Genomic DNA, 27,698 nt, shown 5'->3' on the forward strand with positions numbered 1-27,698 from the left:
AACATTTTAATAATTCACTCTTGACAGGAACGTCGTTACAAATTTTCAGAAAAGTTTAGACAAGCTGCAAGGCATAGGCAATTTCTCAATTTTTCTGCATATCCTATATGCAAATCTTGTTGCTTTTAACTTGTTATCTGTGAACATGTTGCTCGTAGAACTTGTTGAACTTCTGAACTTTCAACGATCTACCCTCCGTAAGCCAGTTTCGTGTTTTCATGATTTTGTACAATAAAGAATTTAAGAATATATCTTTTGCGTTCGCTTTATATTCGCTTTCGATTATTTATTTCGCACGATAGTTGCTAAATAAGTTCACTTACCTGTTCCCTATTTATATGCTCACCATTTTATATTAATTCTATAATTACAGACAGACAATGATAAGGTTAAATTCCTTTTCCCTGACCTTGGAAGTGAAATCAAGAATTTTTGTTAATATCAACGATAACGATAGACTCGTATCAGATTCAGCAGTTCTTTACCTTTCCATGGTAAGTACGTTCCGAGGAATATCGCTTTATTAAAATATTGGTTATTCTAGCTGCAGTGGACAAATATACCGAACGAAATATTGCTACAGTCTCAAAGGGATCGCGGAGAATTCAGGTTCCTTGGATTTAGGTAAATAGAATCGTAAATGTAAATATCATATAATATCCAAGTTTCGCATAAATTGATCGAAGAGAATTTTCGCGTATATGTAGTTTCACAAAATCATTCGATTTCAACTACGGACGCATATATGCGTTCGATACCAAAAATATTCAAATTTATTCAGCGTGCGGTTTCTCTTCAGCTTAAAAAAATCTGTAGCTCATAGCGTACGAGTACTCAACGTCGTACAAGCTACAGGCAAAGTCTGACTAAAGAAAACCGAGTCAAGCTCGTCGTTAATGACCTGGATGTAGATAGAACGATACAACGGAATTGAATAAAAAGGAAGCGAAAAGTAAAGAAACTCGTTCGTTCGAAGAATAATAAAAGATAGAAACTGCGAGGAAATTGTTTTACAACGACGTAAAACAAGTGGACAGGCCAGGCCGCTTGGAGTGGGTCAGACTGGCCATGACGAAATGGTGACAAGCGACGTCGTTAATGGAATTCCGTAGTTTCACGTGGAACGGTCGCGATGAGTGAATCAAAGCGGCCACGGGGCTGCTCGTTGACATGACAATTGCGCCAATCATCAATGCATGAATCACGGACAATCCACTTTGCCGTCGTCGTCCCGTCGTCGTTGGTCGTCGTAGTCGTGTTACGTCGGGCCTCGTTACGCGTTGCCGTCACGTTGCGGAAAGTTCGATATCGATCCCGTTAACCCCACCTCCCACCCCTTTCGTGCGTGTGTCGGCCTTGCACGCGTGACTTTCGCTGGATACGGGCCAATAATGTGACATGACTTGTCGATCGATCAATTGCCGATTTCCTATCGGTTTGACTTATTATTCGATTAATTTGGAACGATTTGAAGGTTGTTTTGAAGAAATTCGAAGGGACGATATTGTTATTAGAACGTGATTATTGTTAGAAGGTTATATCGCGGATACATTTACGCATATTCGTGTTATTACGAAATAGAATGAAAATGAAAAAATGAATAGATAGAGAGAAATTTGTTTGACTTGCTATGTAAATATCGTAACAAATATGGAAGCATCCCTTTCATCCGAGTTATCCGCTGCACGACGAAGCTTACCAAAATTATTATACATTGTCGTGACTTGGTGCTACGGGATATTCATCTTGCTGCCCTCAGAATGTTTTCCTGGGTCCGATGAAACATTTTGAACCACACAATTTGCCGATTGTTTCCTGCATGGCGGCACTGTCACTTCGTTATGACGCGGCCTTTGTTAATTTAACACGCGTCCGCGGCCTCTGTAATTCCCTGACCGCGCTAAAATTGTAGACAGAGCCAGGAAATTCGACGGTTATGTCGCATTGAATGGCGTCTCTCTAATCAAAAGGATCGCCCTGGCGATTTTATCGAAATGCCCGTTAAAACGATCATTCGACGCGAATGCGAATAACAGGGACTAATTGTCGAACTCCACATCTGTGATAGGCCAAAACTGACTACGCAATGAAGCCTGTGCCTTTCTTTGGTTTCGGGTGTTGTTTCATCGTATGTCGCATAGATTTGTCCCAAAAATTGTAACAATTTCTTCTAACTGAATATTTCCAGTATTTTCGTAACTTAGTTATCAATTTATTAAAAAAAGAAAGAAGCAAATGTAATACTCAGTTATATGTCACACGTAAATGTGAAATATTAAATTTAATATGCTTTTGGATTGCCTGTAACAATTTCAAACGATCTACTGTTTCTTATTAAATATATAAAAGGAAATTCAAGTTTTATAGATCACGGAATATTAAGTGAAAAATAGAAATAACAACTAAAAGTTAATAATATCAATCATTTCTATTACTGTAAGCCGAATTATGGCAAAACTGTCATAGGACGAGGAAATGTTTAAATTAAACGCAACCACTGACTTATGTGAAAAATTATGTAAAATTAGTCTGGAAACACCAAATTAATTTACATGACTAACATATAGCAAATAGAACGTTCTCCTGTTCACGATTAAATTGCAAATAGTTGAAAAGCTACTAAAAATTAATTAAAAACGGCGCAGGTACTATTCTCATCGAAAAATATTATGTTTGAAGGATACAGAGGAAGACCAAAGAGAGAATCAAAATAATTTGATTTCTGTGAAATTTTCATCAATTCCTCTACTACTTTTCAGGATATTCCTGAATCGATAGTTGCGGAACACCCGTTACGCGGTTAATGGTGGACGCGTGTTATCGCGTTGGAGATGAACGACAAAACTGATTCCGCGAGATGCATATGCTTAACATCGTCCGAAATATGCGATATCATTCGTGCATACAGCATCTAAGTGGAATATGCAAAACGCAAATTATGCAAAATATGCAACCTACGAAATACGTTATGCAATATATTTCGCAGAGACAAGGTTCCAGGGCTACTTTGCTGCACCGATTAAACGTCACAGACTAGAAACGCCACTTTTTAATAATCATCCAGCTTGTACAACACGAGTAATTTGAAAATAATTATGTTTTTATAACGTATACATTATTATTACAGCGTACAGCAGAAATAGGACAAGGACAAAAAGAGTCATTCCTTATATAAAACTTTATGACGCAAGAGAGATCATTCGAAAAGCTGTTTAATAGTAAAAATTAATTAAATCTTATATATAACGACGGATTTTGTGCAAAATCACAGTTGTTGGAAATAGAAGAGAAAATTCACGCGATAGAATAAAATACAGATAAAATCGTGAGAGTACAGACTTTGAAAAAAAAATCTCGTTTCCTAATCAAACAACTGTGTGCATAAACGTATCCTTCTGGATCAGTGTCCGTCATTTACCGAAACGGCATTAAACGATTTGATAGCAGATAAGCGATAAGTTGGCAAACAGGTTTTCAAATCTACTGGTACGTTCAACGAGGTTATAATATTCACTGGCGATTAATTTAATTTAATTACACAGCCGCGTAACCTGGTAATTCTGCTAATTAGTCCGAGTGAAGACGAGTTCCGGATAAATTATAGGCATTTTCAAAAATCGAGATGCTGTACAGCGTAAAATAAAGTAAAATGTTAGCAAATAAAATTTATCTCGTCGAGAAATTTTCGATCACTCGAACGATCTATTTCAACAAAATTTATAACGTGTAATAATATTAAAATATTGACATCGTGAAAATTACCGATCGATATGCTAACGTGGATTAATTTCGTGTTAAAAGATCCAGGCTTGTTGCGGCAAGGCCAAGATGAAAGGCAAACATTTCACGGATAAGCCGTATATCGAAAGCACTCGCGACGATGTCATGAGAAAATGCTGTTATGCCGGATAAAGACATTAAATAATATGGAAACAACAAATTCATGTTCATATTTACTCATTGAAACAGACTCTTCAAATTACAGTGAATCTACCTAATTGCCAAATAATTCTTTTATATCGCGCGAAATATATTTATTAATTGATAGTCTTGCTTGAAATGTTTAATTTTAAAGGATATTTCAATGAAAATATCAGCGATCATGAACTAATATTAATAACGATAATATTATTATTATTATTATTAATTAATCATACTTATGGAAACAGAAGATCTACCGATATGTCATATTATGGAGTTCACTCTGTGTTTAATGAATTTAAAGCAGATTCGAATTAGTGAAACGTGAAAATTGGATTAAATTCCCAGGCACGCTCAGACTTGGTCTAAACTCAACTTCGCGAAGTTACGATCAAGATTTCGATCGAAGTATTAAACACGAATTAGACCTGGGTTGGATCTCTGTTTAGATTAGAATTTCGTTACGTTTGAGTGGGATCGTAATTATGTTGATTCAGGAGTCGCAGAATTTCGATTATGACGATTCGGCTATTCTACTATCATCGGAATTGGTCCTTGCTTAAATCTACACAAGAATCAAGTTAATTCCAAATTAGATCCTAGCTGAATCTTGATCGGTGGTAAATTGAACCTCGTTACCTCTTCGTCCTATCTCAAGATCAATCTACGTCACAATTAGATTAACTAGAATTCTAAAAATAGTATTTTCTCAAACCTACGAAATAACTCTATTTCTTAATTTCATATTTGTTATAAACTCTCAAAATATTTATCAGGTTCAGATCAATATTGATTTTAAATAAAATTGTACTGCATCAGAGTACAATATCTTATTTATAAAACAAAAGGTAGATTTAGTTTTGTGTTTCAGAGTGTTAAATATCTTTTTATACATAATTTAAAATATAATACGTACATTAACTTCGATAAAAAGTCAGTCTACGCCGTAGTTGGTGTCAAAAATACTTTAATTGCTTATTTATTTACTTACATGCACATACCTGTCAAGAACTTGTTACTAAATAAATGGAAGCTTTTAACCAATGACACTTTAGATATTTCTATTATCATAAATTACCAAAATTTTTCATTACATCCACGTCGTCCCTAACGTAATATCGTCACAAAGACGTGTATGCACCCGTAAGAAAAGTACCTGAAGAACGACACACGAAACAAGCGCTATGTTTCCTTCGTGTTCCACGTCGTACGATTATCATACAGGCGAAACCAGCCTGGACACGAGAACACTCGACTCGCGTGCTGGCAAAGGCGGCCTGTTATTGAGAAATGTTTCGCATAGTTTGAAATATTTTCATGCCGGTGTGCCACTCCGCGTTCCGTTGTGAATTTCATGACGTGCATCGAACTAAGAACCACGGTCTTCCGTTTCCGGGACGAAACGAAAGGATACAGTTAAATGAAATTTTGATCGATGAGATGTTGGTATGAAGAGTTATGAAAATTGAAATATTATTTAACAAAATACTAGTCAAAGTCGCGATCGTTTACGATTATTTATAAAATATATTTATTTATTCGTAAAAAAATTATTAATTAATATAATTGCAAATATTTATAGTTTGTAAAATTATTGGAAGAAACTAATCGTGATGAGTAACGATTAAAAGCAAGATCCTCGAGCGTTTCGTTTTACGTTCGATAATGATTCAGACGATTTATTGGCTGAGTAATAATTGAAGTATATTTACAATTTAGAATATATTCAAGTATACGTTTCTCCTGTGTAAGATATCGAAGAAAAATCGCGGAATAAACTTTAATGCAATTACTTCTACAGCAGAAATACTTCATACTTAAGAACTCGTGGATCTGTTCGTGGATCTGCACATTTAATAACTGCAAATCTTCTAATTAATCAAGAAAAGCTGCGTTTTATCACCTGGCATCGTAATAAGCCTCAGAAGTAGATGACAAAGTGCAAATTTAACTCACTATATTATTCAGTCTTAAAGACTACATACATTTAAGACTCTTAGCTCAGCTCTTTTAAGACGGTGCGCGATAAAAATTTCTATCAACTTCCTCGCAAGAAAATCATCGTTACTTATACGCTATTTAACCGCGCAGAAATTGTGCGTGCACTATGTATTTGTGAAAAATTAGAAAAAGGAGAGAACGATAAAAAAAAACTCATTTGCTGAGTTTACACGATACAACGTTAATACTTAATGCAATAACTAAACGATGAAAGATGATATACGAATAAAAAAGCTGGTAAAAATCTAAAAAGATAAAGTAGCCTATTGCAACTATCGTTTATCCTAATTTCTTAAACGTCTTTTCTATCATAGACTGGTATTTTTTAATCGTCGATAAGCTACGTCACTTTCGGTTAAGCTACACTTTTTGAAAATTTCCGCGCCACCAAATCTCCTTACCTTTTAGTAAAACTGATAATAAAACTCTATTTCTTATACAGTTCGATCGAGCCCCGTTGGCCCGCTCCAATTCTAATCTCCTTCTTTCCGTCAACTTTCGCCCCTCTAACCACCCCCTCTGTGCGTCGATCCGCGGAAAAGAGCTCGTCGTATTCCCCCGGCCGATTCTCAGATCCGACCGCGTCGCTGGAACGAGATGCAAATTCGAGATTGCGGAGCGCCGACCGAATTTCGAAGGGAAAAACCGTTCGCCTACGTACTCCGAAGAACGAGAATTCGAACGAAAGGGTGGCTACGGAATGGATAAGGGCGGCGAGACGATGGAATTCCAAGCGAAGATAAAACCTGACCTTCCTGTTTCCCCCCCTAGGAAAGCCACTTCACCGCGTCAACTCGACGACCTTCTCCAGGACGTTGCATCGGAAGAGTGCAATTCCGTTCCGATCTTCTTAATCGAGCTTGGTTTATTCCTCGTGAACGAGGCAACGCTCCGTCTCCTCTCTTTCTCTCTCGTATCGAGGGAATAATCTCGACCAGACAGCCGCGTAATCTGACCTGACAAAGCGAGCCAACCCCGCGGCCGTGATTTTTCAATTTAATTCCTTCCGCCCGACGGCGCCTAGAGATAGTCACAGAGAGTGTCACGGACTCTTTTGGTTTTCCTGTTACTTCTATTTTTCTTGTTACCGTTGCTGATAAAACGATCTTCTTTATCGAAATCTTAATGAGAATGACGCAACCAATGAATCGTTACACGTTACGAGAGTACCGACAGAGGAATACCCGTGACACTATTTAAAAGATACAGAACGATACCACCTCGTAAAGGAAGATTATGCGTATACTGTAGTTATCAAACCCTCGATTACACTAATTGCTTCCCCGTTCAAAACTAACGAACTTTTGTCCAACGCATGTTTTTCGCGCGTTTTTCTTTTTTTTTTTTTCTTTTGCTAACCGATACCTATCAATCAGTCAGTATACCCATAAAATTCCAACTTCCATCGATCAGCTACTTGAACATGGTGCGCGCCAGCCCACAACCCCTCAAAAGATATTCCATTCGAAGGGCAGAACAGCGAAGTTTCCGCTCCGCGCGATCCACCTTTGCCTCTTCGCCATCTCCATGCAAACTTCTCTCTTTCAGCTGCGAAACAGGTATACGTCGGCTGGAAGAGGAGGGCGGAATCGATATAGAAATCGTTGGCAGGCTGAACCGCGACTCCTCATATCCTGTATTCCCGGGGGACACGGTCTCGAGTAAACACAGCGTAACCATCCGTAAGCGTATGCAGACGTTGGCGAGACGAGCTTCTTTCCTCGAGGACGTCGCGTCGTTCTCAATTTTCTTACCTCCGGATCCCGGCCGTGTGTTTGTCTTACGCCAGCCCGTATCAACGCATAGAAAGCGCAGCGATTGCATTCGTTACAGGTGCAAAAGATGTTGGAAAAGGTTGTGATGCAGCATCTCCATGACTATGATAACAGTTTCTCTTTACGAGGTCACCTTCTCCTTTTAACTCGCAGTTTCTTTCTCCCTTCGAACGTTGGTTCGCTGGAAATCAGAAGCTCGCGGACGTCCTCTGTGATTATACGGTGCAACGTTTCGCGACCGTAAACGAGGCGTAGAAAGGAATTTTTGCTTTGGACTTTATTGTTTCGTTATTATTTTCTGGATTAAACGAGTGGTTAAATCTTCAAGGGTCGTCTCTTAACCAAAAATTAAAAATTAGCGAACGTATGATAAAAATAGGCGGAAACTCTGGATTAGGCGGAAACTCTGGATTGGAATCGCTAGATTAGATCGTAAAAATGGAGGTTCGATGTAACCGCGACCAATCTCGATTGTAACTATAGCCGACATCGAGCTATAATTCTTTAGGTGAAAGGTCAATTATGTGTCAGGATGATGAACGACTTCTTACACAACGTCGAGAAGTTTCCACTCGAACAAGAGAACGTTATGGGCGAAACTAGAATCTTTAGAATGGATGGATGCGGTACGGAATTAATCAATTAAGTCGGTCGCTCTTCTGGCTGAATCTAATCCTTGCTCGGCTGATTGTTATTTAATTATAATTTTGGTGCAACGTTTCAGGATAAAGAAATATAGGATATTTTCAGGTCAATTTCGGTGAATCGAGATAATTTCGTTTTCGATTTACAGGTAGGTGTAGTAGACTTTTTTTAAATTAAAAATTTCTCATTATACTTAATAATGATATTTAATAATATTAAAAGGAAGGAAGAACAATTTTCAGGATAATAGAGCGAGTGAACTATGGTAAAGATCGTTCAGTTTCTTCCTCTTTTGTTACAGTACAGTCACGTCGTTATTCGATGACGTAGAAAATATTTTTTATTAAGATTTCGCTTTATTCGCGATATTTCTTGACAACGGTGCTTCAAAGTTCGCATTGTAAATTTCATTGAAATTTTCTGAAATACTTTGTCGTCGCAAGAGCTACCTTTTCACTTTGAAGCCAAACCAATGAATGAGCGAGAAAAACAGGAAACGTGCCCTTTGAATTCCCAACGAGTTGTGTAACCGTTTCGTTCAAATAAAACTCTGTTCGCTTCTGATTGTTTATTTCCATCAAATTTAATTGTAAATCATACGACGAACAGTGTCTCGCCGAAACAAGCTTGAATTTATCCAACATTAAAAAAGATATTACCATCGTACTCGTAAGTCTGAAATAGTTTCGTACAGCAGCGGATTAAATTCTTGATTCTCCCTTTACAAAATTCTGTTTAACAAAGTTTTGTTATACGAAGCTTCACTGACGCGTATCGCTAATCGTTTGCAACTACGCAAACCAGCCACGTAATTGAAAATTCGATGACTCTAGTTGGCTGGGGCAAGGCAACTGCTTCGTTTTCCTCGAGGATTTCTCAAAACAAGTCGCTTGACCAGCTCGAATTTCGCCCGTAACGAGACGAAACTGATGGTCAAAGGACGAACTTCGTAGTTACTGCCTATTGATACGGTGAAATCACGGCAAAGAGAGGCTTCCGTTCGCCCTCAAAAGGGAGAGACGATCGTCTCGAGTCTCGCCAGACGAACGGAGCCATTCGATCGTGCACTTAGCGGAGATTTACAAATTAACTGTTCGTCTCCCGGGAGGAACAGCTTGAATCGAGAAAAGGAATGGAATAAGGGTAGCTTTCGTGAACTGGTTTCACCGGGAGAAGAGAGCTTTTAAATAAGGCAAGTGGCACGAAGCAACGCCACAGGGATTAGGATGGCGATGGTTGCAACGATTCTTTGACGTTTTCCCGATCTTATTTAGATATTCAGAATTTGAAAGTTGTTCTCGCGTTAAAAGCGCAAACGTGACTTTTCCGCTCTGGTCTTCCTTTAAGATCTTTCTTCTTTCGATTTCAATTTTCGATGTAACTCGAGCCTTCCATTCAAACTCCATTGTGAGAAAAACGATAATTACGTTAATATTAAATCCAAACTGGATTTATTTATCGGTAAATCAAACTGATAAAAGCAACAAGATAAAGGAAAAAATTGAAAGGAGAGGAAAATTGGAAAATCTTTCAGTCACGCGTCCCACCGAATCGTTTTATCGATTGTAAAATCGCAACTTAATTTTCCATCCACGTTCCGTGCCTTTTCGAGAGCACTCGATGAAAAACAAGGGGAAAATTGAAGAATCGTGAGGAAACATCGCTTAACGTGCTTCACTTCCGGCGGCTTGAGTGGCTTTTACAGAAATTTCTGCCGAACCCCGGCTTCTTTCCTCGTCCTCGCGAGATTCTAAGGAACGCGCTTAAAACCAACGCTATTGTTATCTCGCTCATGCTACCCACGGACCACGTCTCTAAGCAATATCCGATAAAACGACCGCCTATCTGCTTCTGAGAATCTAAAACCTTGCATTTTTCTACAAATTTAACGCCGCGTTACGAAAATTCAACGTATACGATCAAATTTTAATTCCATTTAAATTCACATTCGTAACACATTTCAACTGTACCAATGGCTATTCAAATTATCCGCGATATCGAGGTATTTCTTCATAAAAAAAAAAGTTTTAAGATAGAGAGCTTCAAAATATTCTATGTGTTGCGAATTCTAGACTAAAGAGCAACCGGTCAGGCCAAACCGATCGGTCGATATCGCGTACCTCGAATGAATTAACGCTCGAGCTGGAGGAGGTTTAATAGATCGAATGTTAGAGTAATCTAGCACTGTATTTGCACTTGTTGTATAAAAGTAAAGTGTGATGTTCTGAACACGGCGGTGGTAAGATCTTGTTGAGAGTGAAATATTTCATCCGCACGGTACGATGTCTGTTGATGAACTGTCCTCCTACGTTGCTGATTCTCCCTACCAGCCGTTGGGTTTCGTCTGTCCATCGTGTCTTTCCGGCTGGGCTGTTCCCGGGGGTTTTTATCTGACCTCGGAGTCATTAGATTTACAACTCGAGGAGGACATGTAATTCGGAATTTCCTAAAGAAGGGATCCGAGCCATAAACGAACGCCCACTCAAAATTCCGAACGCTATGAAGGGCACAAAAACACCTACAGACCATAGAGTCGACGATATTAACACGTTGACCGCCACGACACCCGTATTCGGGTGTCAGCAAAGTTTCTGGTCAGACCACGTAACCCATATTCGGGCGTCGCTTATTTGATTACTTGCGAAGGATCGTCGTAGGTATTTGAAAAGATATTCCATAATAATAAATTGTTAATTAATAATTAATTGTAGTAATAGTTGAATTGTTATAAAATAAAAATACGAAAATGGTTTATTAAAACAATTATTTAGAATATAAAACTTTAAAGCATTCTATACATAGTTGAGGTTGGTCGGGACAATTTGGACAATAAGTCGTTGTTTTCTTCAAATTCTTTTGTGCCTTTGTTCGGTCCATTCGACGTCTTTTATTTGCATAACATAGTTTGCACGCGCGTCTAATGCTTCTTCCGGAATCGTTTTTCCGAACGGCGATATTACGCCGACTCCGTCGAAGACAAGGACTTTTTGTATTTTCAGACAACCCTAATAATTTTGCAACTAATAATCGTCTAAATATTCTAATATTTATATTTTTTCTTGTTGCAATTTCGTAAACCGTCAAAGCGTTTACAACGGAAATTCCCAGAAAGAATCGAACGCCAAGTTTTCTGTACCATTTGATTCCTTTTCTAATTGTGGTGGCATAAGAAACCATTTGGTCGGAATAATCTATACCACGCTTTCCTTCGTTATATTCGACAACAGCTAGTGGTTTTAACGTTGCGAACAAACGAAACGAAAGATCATTCTCGAGACCACCACCTGAGCGATTCGCGTTACTAAAATATCGATGGGAGCACCTAGCAGAGAACGCTTGGTACTGCTGTACGCGCGACCTGACGGAGATTTCTTTGAAAACACGCGTGGCAGTCAACGTGTTCAAGAAATCAACCACTCATATACCGAAATAAGAAGAAAAAAGATATCCAACTGTCTAAACAACTCTATCAACCGATCTAAAAATGGAGTCGTCGAACAAACGACGGACAAACCTTCGAATCTTGGTTCAATAAACCTCACGATCTATTCTCCTCTCGGCCTAGTCGTCAGAAATGGGATTTGCTTCGCTCATGGTCTCTCCACCTCGTGTTTTGTGATATAGACGAGCGCTTGGATATCAGGCCGGACGAAAAAGGCCGAATCAAACTCCGATAAACCTTATTGGCGATCCCTTCCTATCCGTTGTAACATCTAACACGCGATAGAAGCGACAAAATGGATAGAAGACACCTTGTATCGTCGACGTAATCTTGCACGAACGCTTCAACATAGTTAGTCGAACACAAATTGCATAATTCGAGCCGTTAAAACGGAATTAGATTCTTATTGTTGTAGATCTTTATTGTTCCTATCTTCGGACGTAATTTAGCAATTTAAGTAATTCGAGCTACTATTCGCGTCGACACCTGGACGACGTTAAATTTTATTGCCTGGCGTCATCAAGCATGTTTTGCTTGTTAGTAGAAGCTCTCCGTGAATTAAAGCTTCAACCGCGTTAGAGGAGATTCAACGAAACACTACGACCTGGAAGATCGTGAAAATTTAATAAAAAATAGTTTCTTTTATCCCATTAAAAAACAACGTTTCGTTAAGACTGCGTCTTATTTGAGATCTTTCCTCGGTCGGTTAACACAGTTGAGATTTCTTAAATCTACAAATTTTCCAAAAATAAATCGAGATCTAATTTTTGCTGATAATCACACTGCCGATATTTATGCATTTATGGCGAAGATAGAAAAATTTGTAGGACACGCGCAATATTCATCGAAAGATATACGAAATATCTATCGTAAATCACGTGTTACGATATTTAGTAGGTGAAACGAACGAATCTCAATTTCATTTTGATTCTTTCAATTACTTTTATAAAAATAGCAATTTGTATAAATATCCGCAGTATCCTAACAACCACTCTGCCATTCGCCACAGAAATCCTGCAATCCTGCGCACGGGTGGCACCAACGTTACAAAGTATCCGCAATACTAACTGCGATATTCGAGCAATGCTGAGTACTATCTGTCGTATTTACGAAAAGTATCCCATACTGCTCGTCCGCGGATCTTCGAAACACGTCGTAATCACGGGTTATGCTCGACGAAATAGTTCGAACGAAGTATCTCGCAAACGTGTCAGCAGGCGCCAGTGAACCGGTCGGAGTATTTAGTTTGCCAACTCGGTCGAACGGTGCGCAAGAAAACGAAAAACCGAAGAGAAATCCTGGAGGAGGCAAGGTGGTGGTACAGGCGTAATAAGATAGCCGAGGAGATGAAGTGTGAACGCACACGAACGAAAGAAAGGTGAACGTGGGCCGAAGTAGGCGAAAGAAAGAACGAACGAACGAACGAACGAACAAACGCGAGAGAGAAAGAGAAACTCGAGGAGAATCCAGAGTGAAGAGTGAAACAGAGAACGAGCCACGGGGAGATGGAGAGCTCTCAGCAAATTGGAGAGACCCGGCCTTTTCTATCGCGTGCCCGTTTCCATTCGTACGGAAACATCGGCGCGCCTCTTTTTCCCTTCCTCTTTTCAACTTCCCCTTTTTCTTCCCACGCTTTTTCCACCGACACCCTCTCTCTCTCTCTCTCTCTGTTTCTCGGCAGGTTGCAAGCCCCTCTGGCCGCGGCCTCGTTCGTTTCGTCGTAGCCGTAGTCGTTGTAATGTCATCCCCTCCGGGGAAAATAAGTAGCCCAGGTCCCGCGACACTAGGGTCACTTATCATGCCGGGCCATCTGCAGGCATCGCGACCACTCCGAGCTTGCTCAGGGATGATACACGTGTCCCGCTGCACCGATAAGACGACGATATTCATCTCTGTCGCGGCTGCAAACGCGACTACATCGAAGCTGCGCCATCGTGTTTTACGCTTCAAGAAGAAAGTTGGGATTCCATGTTTAAGGTAAAGGGTTAGGTTCTTGTTGCTCTTGCCACTGTACGGTTTTGGTTCGCATTCCGAATTAATTGTTTTGGGGTATCGTTATACGTAGAGATATCCGTGCTTTGATAAATTTTGTCGCGGTAAAATTGTTTCTTCGTTGGTTGATTGGATTTACGAGACAGTCGCGATTAATGGAATCAAGGTACGTGAGATGAATAAAAGAAAATAGCTCGATGCAGATGTCTATCTTCGCGTTAGAAATATTTTCTCGGTTATTCGCCGCTATCTGTCTCGAATTTTTAACAACGAACGAGTCGATGTATACCATGGGAAAAAAGTGTTCGCAGCGCTTCTGTGAAAAGTCCTACTATCGAGGAACAAAGCGTCTGAAAATCTTCTATCCTGGAACAACGCTTCATTTTTGTTTCGACCTACCTCTCGTCAAACGAGTTTCCAACGAGCGTAACGTCGAAGATACGACGACGATGGCTTTTCGAGCTGTCCAGGGTGCACGTTCCGCGTGAAAAAGGTCGAAAAGGGAAACAGAATAAGCACGCGCGTTGCAAGACAGGTCAACAATTTTCAATTTCAAGCACACTTTCATCTCGCGGTTAAAATTTCAACTACGTTTCGTCAATTTATTTTTCTCCTTTACCTCCTCGACTATCCTTTCTTGTAGCTGTAGATCTTTGTCACATTTGATAGATTATATTAGCCATCTTCAAGCTGCCATATCAAGCTACGAAAGTTTACCTTAACAGCTTATTTTATCCTGTCGTCTTTATGGATTCAAGATCGCGGATAAAAAGCTTATAGGTAAAATGTACATCTTGCGAAAGACATGTCGCAGATATTTCCACTGCTAGTCCTTCTTTATCGCAACTTTTCGCAGGCAAACTGAATCACCCGTTCCAAGGGCGAATTTCTTATCGTCTCAAGCTTTCGAAAAATTCTTTTTCTTTATTTCCGGTGTATCAAAGTTGTTTCGATAAAAATTAAATGCTTCGTTCGAAGATACTCAAAGGTGAAACTCCATTTGGAAATTTTTCTCTCGAAGGGATAAACGATCTCAATTATTTCCGCTGATAGACCGAAGAAATATTTACAAGGCAACGTTTTTTACAATTTACAAGTTTTTATTTAAATCGTTTAAGGAACTCGTGCCACTTTTCGCTCTTGACCTAATGTTACGAATGACAAGGGTGTTCGAAGTTTGTTACGCCGAAAATACAATAGTCGATTTACAAAACGAAATGAAATATTTCAATTAATAACTATGTTTGCCTTGCCTGTTGTATGTTTGTTGCATACGATATTAAATTTCGCCTTTATTACCAACAGAGACAACGAATAATTCTTTCTCGATTTGCTCTTCCTGCCATTTTTTATTAAACCAATTTTTTTTATTGTACTGGTTATTCGGTTCAGGAAATATTGCTCACTACCAGAGAACAAGGGAAAAATGCTGTTCAATTAATAACCTACGTCGCTTCTTCGTTAAATTTTATTTTTATTCCGTTCAGGACTCGTAAAAACTGTGTATCGCGCCGGAGGACGGTTCCTCTATTCAAGAAGATACAGATTTTTTTTTCTTCGCGTGTACAATAAAACGGAGACGTCGAGATGCGCGGATGAAAAATACGAAACTGCAACAATTTACCAAATAAATGCAACAGGATGTTCCATTATTTCAAGAAAACAAAGACTACCGGAATTTCTTATTCCTTTGTTTTCTACAATATACTTCAAACGTGTTATCTTGTTGGTATATTTAATTTTCTCTATTAGCTGTACTCTACTACGCCATAATTTAACGACAAAATAACAGTAGCAAAGCGACCAGTAGCAAGTTGTAAGTTGTAAAATTTTAGTTGCGTTAACAGTCTTTAGAATTTTACGAGTTACAGATTCAATCATTAATGTTATTAGTGTATTTTATGCTGATTATTTACATCGGGTTACACCTCGCCCATTTTCACGACCTTCAAATATATTAGGTTGTCCGAAAAGTTTCTTTCCTTTTATAAGAAAATAGTAGACGCACAATGTTTTCTGTTTTATATTACTTTATTGAATTATGCACGAACCTAATTCAATAAAATAGTATAAAACAAAAATTGTTGTTTATCTACTATCACCTTATGAAACGAAAGAAACTTTTCAGACAACCTAACATTATGAAATATATTATCATTCCGCGCAATTTTTCTCTATACACGTTACCGCCGCCCGGCCTTAGTGTCCGAAATATTCACACAAACAGAAATTAGTATTTACACGTTGCACGATATCCCATTAATCGCAATTTCGCATTCGAGCGATCTGTAAGGCGTAATTTCAAAAAACTTGTAAATCAGTAGCGACATTATAGCCGTTGTCCCCGAACCATTTCCACCATCGATTGGTGACAAAGAAAGAGTATTAAAAAACCAGAATGAGGAAGAAGACGAGAAACAAACGCAACCGACAGGAAGCTGCAATAAATCTAGTTTCGTGGTGACGATGTCTGTGCCGGTCGACAAATCGATTCGCAGGCGGCAAAGGGGGAAAAAAAGTTTCGCTGCCCGTAACGAATAAAGCTCTCCATTCATCACGTTCGTCTTGTTAATCCACATCGTGATCGGTTAGGAATGAGCGACCGCTCTCGAGAAAGTCGATAGCCGATGGAAAACGCGAAAAATCAAGGACGAAACTGAAGCTGGACAATTAGTTTCATTGAATCCTAATTGATGCCCCTTCGTTCCTGGCGATTTCGTGCAATTTTGCGACTGTGTGCGTTTATTTATTAATGCAGATTCTTCGTTACGTCGATAACGAGCTATCGAATTATTTCGTAACCAGAGAATTTTAAAAAATCGACAGCAGAATAGCGAGACACACTAATATTTTAACGATGCAGCATTTTTCATCAACGATAGAACAATCGGTTTTCAATGCGTATCTTTTATATATAAATATATAAATAATTGCGGTTAGAAAACCTTTAGATCTGTCGAAGTTGACTGATAGAGAAACGAATAATAGAAAAATATATTGAAACAAGTATAGGATAAGTATAAGTATAGGTATAGTATACGCTGATCCAGATCCTCACTCTTTCAGTGTTACAATACAATAGAAGTATGATAGGGAGCACGTTCATATATTTACAGCAAAGGACATTACCAAAAAGTTAACCTTGGTGTATAGCTCTAGCTAAAGGCTATAAGAAACAGCAATAGAAATCTACTTATAGCTCTTTTGTTTGTAGACCTTGTAACCCAAAACAAAATTTATATTCAAGGGCAACCATAATATGCGCATCTGTTTATTTTGAAGTATTTCACTAAATTCTATTCTTTTTGTAACATCGGTCTCCAGGTGACGGATATACAAAAATAAAGATTTTTTTTTTATTATTTAATTTGTACTTTACAATTTGTCCAGCTGGACGTTCGATGAACTTTTCTAGCTAAAAATAAAAATGTAGAGTTTTTCTTGAAGTAATTACTTCGACAAGATCTATTTGAGAAACGAGTTTTTAAGAACAAGCAACCACGAATTTAGCCAATTTCAGGGAATTGCTATTAATATCTGCTTTAATTTCGAATTAACGAGTGATAACGTTAATATCATTTTCCAAGAGAAATTAGTATTTCCATATCTGTAGTATCAACTTTGAATGATTAATTAATATCGTTAATACCAGTAATTTCGGTTAATTGCATTTGGATAGAGAAGGTGATTCCAAATTCTTTGTTAGTAGAGTAGATATATAAGGAAAAAGGAGGATCATTTTATTATTGCTCTTACCAGTTGCAGTAAAGAAGATAACACCGTTCCAGATAAGTTCTTGAGGTAATCGCGGTATTAAATCTTCTTGTAACGAGCTTCTGCGTAAAATTCTGGCAAACTGGAACAAAAGTAACAGAAAAATTGTTCAATGCCAATTTTTTTCTCCGCGCGATTAAAGATAAATTTTAAAACATAAATTCCTCCCTAGTTGCTTATTTAACTGAATATTAATATTTCTAAATCGTGAAACATCCTAAATCAATAAGCCCTGAAAATATCGATCAATCAAAAATGCAAAGAAAACTTCGAATAATTACTGCAATATAATATTGTACAGAATATTGTCCAAATAATTTCATGTCGAATTACAATATTCCTCGATCAAATTGAAATCAGTTGCATAGCTTATCAACACATTGAAAATCAAAGAACACTTCAAATAATATTGAAATATAATATTATATCGCAGAATATTCTCCAAACAGTTCTACGTGAAATTATAATATTTGTCAATCAAAATGAATCAACAGTCACGAAACATTGCAAACTTGTAAATTCGCAAAAAGTCAATAAATTAGAAATCAAAAAATCCTCCTTACTATTGATTTGTCTGATTTATTTACTGATATCGATTTAGCATTATCGATGCAATATAATACCGCGCTACAAAATATTCTCCAATTAAATTTACTTCAAATTGTAATATTCGTCGATCAAAGTAAATGTTCTCGAACGTTACTATTAGGTCGTCCGAAAAGTTTCTTTCGTTTTATAAGGAAATAATAGATGCACAACATTTTTCGTTTTATATTATTTTATCGAATTACGTGCGATCCATTTTGTTCTATCGGAATAAAGATCACAACGTTCCACAGATTAGGTTTCATGTTTGTACACAGATGCATCGTTGTAAAAGACGTGTCTGTAAAAGAAAGATGCTTTTCGGACAACCTAATATAAATGTCCTATGCGTATAAAAATGACGTGTCACGACTGTCATAGGATGATTCTACGTCTTTGAATCGATGAACGTTCGTCAAATGGAGAATTTTAATCGTATAAACGAATAAATATTTCTTCTTATATATATAGTTACCTAAGTCTCCAACAGAAAGATTCTAACAAAAAATTAAATTTTCGAGAGGAGTCTCGGAGGAACGACGGATAGCCTACTGGTTCTCTATGCTAAAAATGCTCGCGTGGACGCGTTGAGAGAAATGTCACGCGGCCGAGACCTGGAAAATATCGTTACAAATGGACACGCGGTAACATATTGTCCCCCCGAACAACAATCATGACCGTCACTCGACGCGATGCAACGATAACTCAACGGGAAAAATGGTTTAGCATGCTTGGTCGAGGCGCGTCACACTTCAACCTGTTTCCTTTACCCTCCAGTGATTTTTGTTCACCGCGATCTGGATTGTTTGTTTGACGGCTCGAAGCTTGAAATACCATTTCACGCGATTACTTTGAGTTATAGCGAGAATTCAAGGATTTCATATTTTTTAATTTAAAGCAGAAAAAGATCCTGCAGCGGAACTTTCGCGTTAAGAGAAAAATGTAGTGAAATAAAAAGTATGACAAAGTCGATGAAAATTCAAGGGCTTGATTTTTTAAATTCAAAGAAGAGACGATTTTCATACGGTAACCTTTTGACAAGAGAAAAATTTATAAAAATCGAGGAGAAGCTTGATCTTCGATCGATACAAAACGTTATTTTGTAAATGGTACGACGGTGGTGACAGAACGAACTTACACGTCTTATGTTAAAAATCAATGAAACATTGTCTCCATACAAGATCAAACAAAATCCCACGAAAAGAATCTGGACGAATTCCTCGGAAAAGACCAATTTCATCCTCTAAAGCTACGATACAAGCGATTCTGGTATCTGGTCCTTACAAGCATTCTCTCTGGTCACGCTCAAGCTAACAAGACTCATAAATTGTACAAAAGCTTAAAAGCTTGACCTTTTGGGATAGAGCTTTCTGAAACCACGAGTTATGTCTTGAAAGGAAAAAGATCGTAAATATCTATGAATTTATTTAGTCTTCTTGCTTCCTTCTTTGCAAAAATTAAAAAAGAAACTTGAAAACCTTCGACGGCCATCAAAGATACACCGTCACTGAACAGATGTTAGATTATGTCAATCGATAAAACATAACAATTCGGTACGTTGAATACGGAGAAAAATATTTGTAAGCCAAGGGACTAACAATAGTAATTTCGAAGGAAAATGGAATGCACACGAGCAACCGGTTCGTTCTTCTTCGAAACTACTTGCCACCATAACCAGCCGTTCTCCATTGTTGGTGTAACGCGGCAACACATCTGCAAATTACACGAACAACGTCACGACGACATCGTTCCACTCCAGGAGACACATTGTCAGACGTAATTCGGGCCGAGTCGTAAAACGCGAGCGAGCTGCATATGCAAAATAGCCAGCCGTCGTCGCCACGAACAACGATGATCACAGGGCAGAATTTTATCAATGTTACCGGTCCCTGAACCGAGTTTCCCCCCCACGTCGAAAACATACCTCGACGCGTTTCACACGCCGTCGAAACAATGTGCATCGAGCATACCCGTTTCTTCGTCCGTTATGGCATTTTCGTTGAGAGTTTGGACGCAGAACCGGCACGCTCGTTCCTCAGATTTCGCCACGCGACAACCTGTTCGCGTTACTAGCGAGGAAGTTGCTTTTATGCTTGTAACTAGCGTTGACGCGATCCCTGACTACTGTCGCAGCTCGTAAGTTACGATCTCGGAAACTCGAGGCTGAAATCCTGCATTTGGGGAGAGGACAGTTCGAAGTTGCAGGAATATAGATAAGATCAAGGTGTTTTAGAAAAAGGCCAGACACCCGACAAAAGATTTCAAGAAACAAAAGAAAGGTAGAATGCCCGACAAAACAATTCTTTTCTTTCGTACTTCGTTTTACGTCTATCGTCTTCCGAGGGGACGGAGAATTTTAAAAAGGAAAATTCTTTGTAGGTTTTACAGATTTTTGAGAATCCAAGTTCCGAAGATAAAACAACGGAGGGAGAATAATTTCTCAAGGCGTCGATTTTTCCCGATACACGCGATCTTAGTATCGTAACTAATTGTAACATCGTCCGGAAACCGGATAAACTAGATAGTTTGCAGGAAATCATCAATCTTTCGAAAGTATGACGTACAGCGCACTGTAACCCTTCGAAGGATTTCAAAGATTTTTCGGGCGGTGTCGTGGAACATCGCGTGGCCATGAAAGCTGCACGAACATCCGGTGGTTCGAATCGCCACAAAGCAGCGCGGCAGCCATAAAATCCGCTCGGTAATTGAAGAAATCGTGATGTATGATATTCGCTTTATAAATAGAACGGACGAGCAATGCTACGCGCGTAAAGTGTCACGGCAGAACCGTCGTAAATTACCAGCCATCTTTTTTTATTCCGTGGCCAACCTCCGCTATGCTTTCGAATTAAAAAAAAAAGAAAAAAGACGAGAACAAACGATAGAACCGTAAGAAGAAAAAAGAAGAAAAGGATTTACGGAGAAAGGAACACACTGTCTAGCAACGAGGATATGAACGAGTTGAGAGAACGAGCATAGAGAAAAAAATAAAAAAAGACGAGCTCAAAGGTAAGTGTAACTGTTAAAAAGAAAGACATTCGATTTATCAGGAGAAAAGAACGAACGGGAGAAATTAATGAATCGTCGATCGACGTTCAGAGTTCAGAGTTCGACAGTACCGCGCGAAAATTCTCATCAAAGATCCACGAAAGTCCAAATTCTTTTCGTTTAATCCTTCGAACATATCGAATATCTTCGTTCGTCTCATAATCTTTAGAATATTCCGTTTTAAACGAGCCCGTTTCAATTGCCACTGTTACTGCGCTAATTACGTCAGAACGTAGAGGTTCGCTATTATGTAAGGTAGCAACGGAAGGCGCAAGTTGCCCTCGATGTCCTCGGGGTAGCGTGTTCTGATCTTATTATGGCTACCACGCCAAATATTATGCCTGCAACGACAATATGTTCCATTTCCCGCGGCGGAATCGGAGTATCGTGTTATTCGAACGGCTCTTTGAGCTTCCAGGAAGCGAACCAGTACTTGGACGACGACTTGGACAACGCTGTCTGATCGATTGAAATCACTATGAAACGTGTAAAGAGTGGAAGTTGAAACACAGCGAACTAGCGAACTACTTACATTTCGATCGTTTGAACAACAGAAAAGAAATAAAGCAGACCTTGACGCAGTTCGAGCGTTAAAAAATTAAGTTGATGAAGTTGAAATGATCGTGAATGAGATCGTGAAATGCTTGTAACATGCTATTTTCGATTCTTTCGAGCAAATTCAGAGAGGATAATCTTAAGAGGTGTCCTATACTCGAACAGTAAGAAGCAAAAAAGATCGTCCTTTCGTTTAATAAAGCATACGAGTCGGCTGGAAACATATCTACCTATTTCAGCGACGTTTTATCGTTCCTTTATAATGTCATGCCTGGAGCGACCAACGAGTCTATCCTCCTCTTAACTCGATCCGAGCCAGACACTTGCTTTTGCCTCGCGATGTCTCCGTTTGCCAAGAACTACTTCCCTTCTCTTAAAAAGAAACATTACCCTACAACAATATGCTTTAACCTCGCGTTGCGGAGGTCGTAGTTGCAAAAAGTTCGCCATAGATCACGGTATATCCAGGGAATACAGTAACTTTTATCTATGGTCGCGGTATCAATTTTTACAGAACGTCCATAGAAATACATGAAAGAATAACAGATAATCAGGATTTAAGGTAAGTATTATTATTTATTATTTGTAACTTAGAAAACATTATTTCGTTCGTAGATGCGAATCTCTCGACCAATACTCACGCTGTATAAAAATCTCTTTCAACGAAACTCCCCTAACGAACAACGACAAATTGCAACACGATAAGCCTGTACACGCGATATCCTCAAAATCCTGAAAAATCAGAGGATCGGCCGTATAACGCGATTACAGATGCTCGTGAACGTTATTCTTATCAGTGGAACTCTAGAATTGATCGCATGCTCGCCCCTCTACTTTTAACAACGGTCCACTATTAATTTCGACGTTGAACCGTGAGAGCTGGTTGTTGGAAACTCGTACTTATTCGCCAATGGACTGACTGCGAATGAATGGCAGGGAACACAGGGCGAAAGGGTGCGCCGAAATTCCTATAATTCCTAGCCGAATAAGCAAACTACAGCTGTAGCCTGCACCTAGTGTGGTAAGAACGTTAAACGGTTGCACGAGACCGGAATACGTGGCACTAGGTTCATCCGTTTCCTCGTACCGCTGTAGAACGTTTCTTACAACCGGAAGAGTTGAACGGCGATATAATCGCATTTGAAGCCACGTGTCGATAAATCAACCTGTAACGATTACGGTGAGCAAAATGGTGCTGCAAAGCGATATAGATACACGGTATATACCGGGAAGAAGTTTCAGTTTATGGGAGTGAAATGTTGCTTCGCGTGTTGTTTTGTTGGGGTTGAACGAGTAAGTGGGAGTATTCATGAATCGTTGTTCAGACGGTGGAAACGTTTGGCGAAGTTTCCTTCGTTCTTTCGTGTTTGCAGCGTAGTAAGAACGTGTGCGTGAATTTTTACCCTTCGTTGAATTACATACAAGTAGAATTACCGAACTTTTTTATCAACCTACGGGAAAAGGAACCGTTTAAACGCTACGTAAGATGAAGAAACGCCTGACCAATCTCCTAAGACCACCGTCGTAATTCCCAAATTCTTCGAAAAGCACGCGAGTACCGTTCGAACGTAGAAATTAAATCATCGTCTCGCGCCTATCTGGGTCACGAAACGAATCAAACGGAAGTTACTAGCGCGAACGAGACTTCTGTTCGAACTTCCGATCGCTACAAACGTGCACACATGTGCGAACGTACGTGTGCATGTACGCGAGAACCGGAAGGGCGGACACGAAGAAACTGAGGTGGGAAAGGGTGAATTTCTCGTAGAAAGTTGGAGCGTAAGGATCTTTTACCGACGCTAAGGGGTGAAATATTGAATCTCTCGGGGGCACAGAAAAGAAATGTAACTCGCATTTTCTTTTTCGAGCTTTCTCGAGGCCTGCGGTGCCTTCCACTTCCGCCCTACACGCTACCATCTACCTCGTGGCACGTACGAAGAAGTATAGCCGCATATGGATCCCGATGGTTCTCGTCATACGTGCCCGACATACTCTTTTTAAGTTTATGACAGCTCGTCCATGTATCCGCCGATGGTATTATCGATCCTGGCTGTGATCTGGCTGATGGATCCCGGTTCGAACTGTCCACAAGGAGCAGGCGAGCGGAAATGCAAGGTTAGAGGGATTCGTCCCTTGAATCTATCTTGGCTGGCATCGTCGGTTGTACATACTGCCGACCGATTTATATCTTTATCCCTTTCCCTTTGCTTTTAAGTATATACGTTTTATCGGGATGCGACTCGTTTCTGGATGCCGTTTGTAGAATTGAACGCGAAATGGCTATGGTTTTGGTAGGATATTTATCGTACGAACGTTCGTTATCGATGTTTGATCCTTTGACACTGTAATTTCATCCCTGAAACGTGACTGCAGCTAAAGAGACGTAGATTTATTTTCTTTTGACTGTACTGGAAGCTTACAAAGTTTGAACAGTCGATTATACGCTGTATTAGTAAAGCAGGGTATTTGGTCAAATCATATGGATAAGATGACTATTTCTCTTTTTCGATAAATATTAAGTTTCGAGGTTCGCGTTAATGATAACTATGACTGTTTCTTGGCATCTCTAATTTCAGGTTACGGTTCTTCGAAAAATCAAAAGAGCATTACCCGCGTTTCGTGCAAGAAGTTTCTGATTAATTAAATTAAAAATTATAACGACAGCAAAGTTAGTCGAGAAAGTTGCTACAGGAAATTAAGCACCTGCATAAAACAACCCATTAACAATTATTATTCTCGACTCTATACTTCGAGCTACTAAAAGAGAACTTTCAGAAGACTGTCGCTGCTTAACGATTGATTATAAAATACTATCGTTTCGTCTTCTTTCGATTTTTATTCTAAGTTTACTACTAAGACTGTTTAGTAAAATTCCTCAAGTTTAGTCAAATTTAAGGAAATTCTATTTCTCCTGCGTGAACTATATAGACGATAATATTCTTTCGCGAATTCTTGTCGAAATAGCCGCAATCAGGAGACGTTAGGCCATGACAACAGCAAGGAAACACTTGTCCGCAATATGAGAATTTTTAAGTAACACAACTACTTCATGATAAAGTCGTATCATGGCCATTATCTTAGTGGAAACTTTACGTGCACGGCCTTTACGAACTTCTCTCAGGTGCTTTTAAGACAAGGAGAAGTGCCCATAAAGATGGATAGATAAAATTGTGAACGTACGAAGCCCTTCCGTGCCGTATATATAATGCCAGGACATTACATTCGACGATAAATTCAACAGGAGTGCCTAAAGAATTCTACTCCTGCCTCTTCAAAGCAGAAATTAGGTTAGTTCCTTTTAGAGCGCGCAGTTAGTTACTTTTAGGGCGCTTCTGCTCGAAAAACTACATTCTCGAAACTTTGCGTGAGACAAGTTATTTAAAAGTTGCGTGGATGCTAATATCATGCGAACTCGTGTATACGAAATATTTCAATACGATATACAGCGGACTGCAATTTGCTCAGATTTTCAAATCGTTTACCGATATTCGATCCATCTCTTTTTCCTTGCAAATTCCTCTCATCCTCTCATTGAACGTGATAAATCACACCGAAACATCGAAGAATCATCAACGAATCGTATGGTCGAAATTGATCGACTATATCGAAGAATCATCGAATTTATTGGCTATAAATTTTCATTCGACTGAAATAAACGAAACACGTGTATCGCATATTATTGTGTACAGCGCGTGCATTTAATTTCAAACTTCAACTACGAATTCCAACTAAAATACTTCAACTCGATGTACGGACAAACCCAATATCCTGTAACCAAACTTCTGTCCCTATCTCATGACGTTCCTTTCACCTCTCCTCCCTCCTCTATCAACCACCATAAATCACTCTGGGATCGCAAACAATCGCGCGACCACAACGTCGCATCGACGAAAAAGAGAAAAAGAGACGCGATCCAGAACCACAGGTACGTCTCCGCGGAAATGCAACACTATCAGGTGTCTCGCGACAACATGGCGTCCTGCTGGCGTCACCTCGTGGTTCCGGAAAAGCGGCGCCGGGGGAGGATACACGCAGATAAGTAGGTACATCTGGACCAGTTGGGCCGGCTACGTGTGTGAATGCCGTGAATGCACGTGGCCCGGCGACACCACGGTACTGTGTATTAGTACCGGTAATTTCGCCACGATGCACCGGACGTGGATCACAGCGGAAGATAGATGACATTGTTTCCTGCGTCCCTCGAGAGGGTGGGACGGAGACGCACAAAAGCATCCCAACGGAGACGGGACGATCGAAGAGCGACGAAGACAGGTTCAATGAATCGAACAGGGCTGAACTACGATTGTGGGAGAACGAGGGTGCCGATGGTGTTAGAAGCAAGGAGAATTTAGAACGTGAATTCGAAGATCGAAATGGTTGCATACTTTGAAAGGCGTTGTACCTTTTAGATTTGAAACATTTACGATGGCTATGGGACGTAATAATTTAATGATAATTTTAGGTCAAATGTTCGGAGACAACGTAAGAGCGTGTGTTCGCTAATTAAATGGAAGATGCGAGTGCACGGTAATTGTTACATAACAGTAACTAGATTAGTTTCCTATAGTTGAATAGGATCGTGTAGAATTACATTGCCTCGTACTAAGGTCTACTTTTACAAATTTTACATTTTTAGTGTCGGGATCGCGCGATAATCCTGTCCTTAACTTTCACCGAGAAAAGCGGAATAAAAATTCCTACGATTCACGATCATTCTGCTCCTTCTTTCGCCGAATTACCGCGCGATCCCTCGAAACACGAGATACAACTGTACCTACGAACTCGTTCCTCTGGCAATCAGAAATGGCTTTCGAATCAACCGAAAATCGACTTTGAAAATCAGCCGAAAATCAGCGAGGATCGTGCTTAAACCTTAACCTAACGACGTGTGATCCAAGAGCAACCGCAAAAAGTTCTCTTGCGGCGAGCGAGATAAAGACGATCGACGGGAAGACGAGATATCGAGGAGAAAACGATCACCGCAGGGAGATAGAAACCGAAAGAAGAAGAGAACAACCGCCAGAAGAAAAATAAAATAGGTTCTCTCTGTTTCAGCCGGTGAAATCGTCATTTGTCGCGTATCTAGCGGGCGCAGACGACGACGATGTCGAGCGGAGGGGGTTGATAACAATGATAATGACGATGACGAGCAGGAACGACCGGCTCGAATGACAGAGTCTGCGGCGTCGAGTGAACTGCGCCAGCAGAAACAATGCCTGCTGAATTTCCGCTCCGATTATTCGCCACTGTGTAACGCATAAAACGAGCGCCGAATCTGATACGTGTGTATCCGCGTCTTGATGCTCTTCTCTCTCTCTCTCTCTCTCTCTCTCTCTCTTTCTCTCTCTACAGGTTGTCGCAAAATAGGCGCAGAACACTTTTGTCTGTAATCAACGTTTATATGTTTGCGATTCTTCGAATTTCAATCGTATTGTCAGTAGCATCTTGTTCCGACCTTTCGTAAACGCTTCAGTTCGCTTTTTCACCTGTCCCTTGGAAAGCCGAAGAGCCACGAATATGCGACACCCTGTATATATTTCTCACTCTTTGATTCAGCCTGACGAGAAACGAGAACTTCAGCAAACAGTTCGCCGCTCCCGCGACGTTCACGCGAGACTTCGATATGCCTGCCGATGGAACGAGATCGCCAGCGATTGTATTGATCGATCCAAACGTTGACACGTTCGACGCGTGAAATTGAAGGCTGCCATCGCAGCGGAGTCTTGGAGCAGAGAAAGATGCGCTTATATTGTTTAATCGTAATAGAAGCGCTATTGTATCAGGTCGTTTGAGCTAGCTGGCTTTCTGTTTAGTGTACAGGTTTCGCGATGAATCGGGAATATTGACAGTATTGGACATTGAACTGAATAACTTATGAATGTAATTCACAGGGTGTCTATGGTAGTGATTACAGTTTAAAATTGTTCGCGAAATAGAATGGAATATTGGTGTTGACTGTA

At 39.6% G+C, this 27,698-nt stretch overlaps 1 protein-coding gene across 2 annotated transcripts in view; it reads right to left on the bottom strand.

Moving 5' to 3' along the window:
• NLG-5 (neuroligin 5) overlaps window positions 1–27,698 on the bottom strand; it is a 361,805-nt gene that overhangs the window by 329,202 nt on the left and 4,905 nt on the right. For both annotated transcript variants that reach the window (XM_076621249.1, XM_076621247.1), the window contains exon 2: window positions 17,533–17,632. The gene's annotated coding sequence lies outside the window, so the exon portion shown is untranslated. The remainder of the gene's footprint in view (window positions 1–17,532; window positions 17,633–27,698) is intronic.

This window comes from Bombus vancouverensis, chromosome 9, assembly GCF_051014615.1.
Source record: "Bombus vancouverensis nearcticus chromosome 9, iyBomVanc1_principal, whole genome shotgun sequence".
NCBI classification, from domain to species: Eukaryota; Metazoa; Arthropoda; class Insecta; order Hymenoptera; family Apidae; genus Bombus; species Bombus vancouverensis.